The sequence below is a fragment of the Nannospalax galili genome, unplaced genomic scaffold, assembly GCF_000622305.1.
Source record: "Nannospalax galili isolate Female #2095 unplaced genomic scaffold, S.galili_v1.0 scaffold763, whole genome shotgun sequence".
NCBI classification, from domain to species: Eukaryota; Metazoa; Chordata; class Mammalia; order Rodentia; family Spalacidae; genus Nannospalax; species Nannospalax galili.
In genome coordinates, this window is record NW_008349451.1 from 1,578,819 (window position 1) to 1,583,438 (window position 4,620).

General features: G+C 45.2%; 1 protein-coding gene across 7 annotated transcripts in view; it reads left to right on the forward strand.

Annotated features, from left to right (window-relative positions):
- Ppfibp1 (PPFIA binding protein 1) overlaps positions 1-4,620 on the forward strand; it is a 168,942-nt gene that overhangs the window by 48,769 nt on the left and 115,553 nt on the right. For 6 of the 7 annotated variants that reach the window (XM_029570322.1, XM_029570323.1, XM_029570320.1 and 3 more), the window contains exon 2: positions 2,706-2,790. The exons of the other annotated variant lie outside the window; for it this stretch is intronic. The gene's annotated coding sequence lies outside the window, so the exon portion shown is untranslated. The remainder of the gene's footprint in view (positions 1-2,705; positions 2,791-4,620) is intronic. 7 annotated transcript variants of the gene reach the window in all.

The following is a 4,620-nucleotide window of genomic DNA, read 5'->3' on the forward strand; positions in this document are numbered from 1 at the left end:
CCAAATTATTGATCAAGGTTGTTAGACAAAGGTGAAATTGGTTCGCCCACTGACACACATCCCCCCTGGTCCCTGTCTCTGTTCTCAGAAGCACCTATTGGCTGGGGTTGCTAGGTCCCTCTGAAAATTGCTTGCTAATTGAACTTTACCTTTGGAGTCTTAAAATCAAGCTTGTGGGTCTGTGCACCATGGGTCTGTTGCTGTGCATCTGTGAAGCTGATTTTAGAAGGCAGAACGGTCATGTGCTTTCCTGATGTGATTTGATGGGTTGTGATAAATTCCTTAAAGACAGTGCACCTCCTCCATCTGTGCCCCGAATTTCCTTGTCAGCAGAGTTTTATTTCAGTGTTGATACCCGTTCTTTGGGAGTTATTACAAAAAAGAGAGAAAGGCCCACAGGACAGATGTCCACAAATACAGCCCTGGAGCTGATCTTTTGCTTCCTGACTGGATTCAACATCTAGGGTGATGGGGTCAGCCTGTCACCATGGGGAAGTGTTATCCGCAGGTACACTGATGGGAGTTTTTTCTTATGGATGAGGGATTTAAAAAAGAGATAAGGGAATCAGAAATCTAAGTTTAAGAAAAACTGTGTGTGTTATTGCATACTGTTGCAACCTATAACCCATACTTACGGACATGGAGGCCATCAGTGGCAAGCATCCTTTTTTTTTTTTTTTTTTTTTTAACCTTGACAACTACATACATCCAGCCCTCATATCTGTAAGGCCCAAACATGTGGATTTAATGTTAGACAGAAAATATTTGGGGAATCACATCTGCTCATGTATGAACGTTTTCCTGTCATTTTTCTTTAAACTAGGATTTCTTAGACTTTTCCTACCTGTCACCCATTTCCACCTGAGATATTTTTACGTGACTCTGGGTGTATAGTATGTTAAAGAGGTACATGGAGCAGATATTTACCGTTAAGAAATCATAAAGAAATTCATTTTAAAGGAGTTCTTTGGTATGTATCATTTATCATGTATTAAAGATGAAAGAAAATTTGCATACTGAGATAGTTGGCTCAATGTTTGACCCTGCAGGATGCAGAGCATCGGCGCTGTTTTTCAGAGTTTCCATTTTATCTTGACACAAGCTTGCCTCAATGATTCAAAATATTCTGATTTTATAATCACTAGTACTGAGGATGCTGCTTTGTATAAACATGCAGTACAAGAGGGCAGAAGTAAGTTTAGGGCTGTTTCAGAAAAACTTGGAAATTCTGTCTTAATTCCAAGTCAAAATTAATTTAACAGTTTTCAAAAATAAAATTCAAGAAAGCAGCTCAAACAGGAATTTAAAAAATCAAACATTCTCACACAATACAGTCGGGAGAGATATTTTCTTGATACTTCCATGCTGAGGCCTGAGGGTAAGAAGATACTGAAAGTCTTTATTTCCCGCAATTAAATCATGTTTCTAGAAGAGTAGAACATTTTGTTTGTACAATAAAACCACTGTAATTCATAGAGTACAATAGTCTTTTAATTTTAATCTTTAAAAGAGAAACATTTTAATATGAATGTTGAACTTTGTAATACATGTAGGGAAGGACAGAAAGTCAAATTGTATCAATGTACTTGTGTTTCCAAACTGCTTTTTTGTCCTACCATTTATTTTATTTATTTATTTATTTTTTTTGTGGTGAGTAAAAACATACCTGATGGTGAAGGGAAGCCCCACAGCTTCAGACGGGACATTCCAGCTGCAGGGACATTCACGAGGTGCCCAGAGCCTGGGACAGGGCAGGTGTTCGAGGACTACCTTAAACTGTGTCATGTTATTTGTGAGTTAATAAGAATACAGTGGTTTTTTAAAAATACCGTTTTTTTATGTGTATGAATGTATTGCCTGCATGTATTTATGCACCAGTGTCATGCAGTGCCCGAGGTCAGAAGAGGGCGTTGGATCCCCTGGAACTGGAGTTAGGGACAGTTGTTAGCCTCCATGTGGGTGCTGGGAACCGAACCCGGTCCTCTGAGCGCAGCCAGTGCTTGTAACCGCTGAGCCATGTCTCCAGCCCAGAGAATAAAGTGGTTTATTTAAAATACACTGAGGTGTCCTGAGTGTGGGCAGGTGTTTCAGGCCACGCTTGTTGGCACTGGCTGGTGTGAAGGCGGGTGTGGTGTGACGTGCGTTATGTGACCCCACGGGTGGGCGCCTGGAGTGGACGAGGCTGGGCCCGACCCGCGCCACTGCTCACGTCACCTCCGCGTGCTGAGCGTTCCGGGCCGTCTAGAGACGTGTGGGGTCCGCACGGGCCCTGCCCAGAGGCCGATGCGCACGGAAGCACTTGAGGGCCTGAGAGTCCAGTACTGGGGGGTGGGGGTCGCAGAACCAACCTCTGTGGGTACCGAGGGCAGGCTTGCTGCCGTGGAGCCACGTTCGTCCGGGTACCCGGTAGGCATTCATGGAGCGTCCACATGTGCTGGGCACCGCTTCTGAAAGTCGACGGTGACGTTCAGCAGCAGATCGTCTTTAAGGAATGTGAGGCTGTGTAGTCGCCGAGGTAGAAAGGGAAGGAAGGTGTCACGGAGAGCGAGGGGGAGGCGCCGGTGTGGGGGAGGCCTTCACGCACGTTTTCCTGTTTTAACGACGGCTGTGATACGCTGTTTGTATATGACTTGGCTATCGGTGGCCTTTTTCTGGTCTGCTGTCATTTGAAATTTGTTTTAATATGATTTTTTATTTCTTTACAGTATAGAACGTCTATGAGTCAGTTCGCTAAGAACATGCAAGATTAGAAGAGCTGAAAAATCAGAATTAAACCTGCTTTTAGAAACCGTGAGTCCTTCAATAAATTCGCTTCTGACGTCATTGCCTTGCAGTTGCCCCCAAAGCTTCCAATCAGTTTGTTATGCTGCTGAAAATTTATGACATGCCTCATCCTTTTTATTTTGGGGGGGAGGTTATCTATTTAAATTTTTATTTTATGAGCATAGGAGTGTCTTGCCTGCATGTATGTAAGCGCACCATGTACACATAGTGTCTGTGGAGGCCAGAAGAGAGTGTCAGATCCCCTGGAACTGGATGGTTGTTAGCCACCATCTGGGTGCTGGGAACTGAACCTGGGTCCTCTGGAGGAGCAGAGGGTTCAGTTCAGTTATTTTCTTTCCTTTTTTTCTTCTTTTTTTTTGAGACAGGGTTCTAACTAGGTAGGTAGCACTGGATGGCCTGGAACTTGCTACATAGACCAGCCTGGGCTTGAATTTACAAAGACCCACCCGCCTCTGCTGGGATTAAAGATGTGCACCACTTTGCCTGGTATATTGAAAGCTTCTAAATTGTGAGTGCAACTGACATGTTGCCTGCAGGCTTGGGCACGGGTCCATCTGGCACCAGGAAGGAGTACAAACTTGGCATCAGTGTAGAAAAGGCACCTCTTCCTCTTCAGGTGCCTCCTGCCCTTCACTCCAGACCATTTTAGTGCCTCACCCACGGACCGGGGATTGTTGGTCCCTCAGTGACCCAGCAGACCGAGGAAGTGTTTCCATAGGGTTTGTTTACCCATTCCTCTTACACAGTCATGACTACTCTGTATTGAACTTCTACCAAGTGATAAGTATTTGATAAACTTGATTTAGTATTTATTCTCCAGTGCTTTTTCCCAAATTCTTGGATGTGCCAAATGTTACTCCTGCTCTATTACCTTATCCCCATGGCAACTTGACTGAGTACCAGTTGGTATAGTTCAGAGGTGTAGAGGAAGGAAGATGCTAAGGGTCAGAGTGCATCGTCAGTTATCTGGATGGTAAATGTGAACATAGACTATCTGAGTTTTTGATTTTCCACATCCTCAGTGGTGTTCCTGTCATGGTGTCAGCAGGACACTGCAGCCTTCTGGGTTGTGTCCTAATAGAAATGTGATTTCAGTCCTTTTAACTCTGACTGTCATCAAAGGAAGGAAGGAAGTGAAGAGAAACATGCTTCCATGTTAGAGGTAGCTTTGGAGCCTGGATGGAGAGTTAAGAGATGGACTGTCCACTTCTGCCCTCCTGTGGATTTCCTCTGTGGCCTTGAGACAGTTAACCTCCTGAGTCTTCATTGAGGTGTCATAGAGAAAAGTGCGAACATCCTAGCCGAGTGCCTTGATGGAGCTGTTGTGACAAATCAGCCCGTCTGTGTAAGCAGCGTCTCACCTGACATAATCACCAGGGCCCCAGAGCCCACTGCCCTCCTGTTCCCGGGACACCCAGTGCCAACTGCGGGTGCAGTGGGTTAGTTTTACCTGCCTCAGAATCTGTGGCTGGAATCGTACAGCATCTGTCCTTGTGTGTACGTGTGACGTCTCCTGTGGTGGTTGTTACAGGTGGTTTGCTCTCACTTTTCTCTTTGCTCTGGTGGCACCTGTGGCATAGGGGCTGGACACTGGTGATCTTTGGTTTTTAAAAAATGTTGTGCTGGGGCTGGAGAGATGGCTCAGTGGTTAAGAACACTGACTGTTCTTGCAGAAGATCTGGGTTCAAGGCCCAGCACCCACATGGCAGCTAACAACTGTCTGTAAGTCCAGTCCTAGGGGATCCGACAGCCTCTTCTGTCCTCCGTGGGCATTGCACAACATGGGTGCACTTACCTACATGCAGGCAATATATACAGACGCATAAAATAAAAATA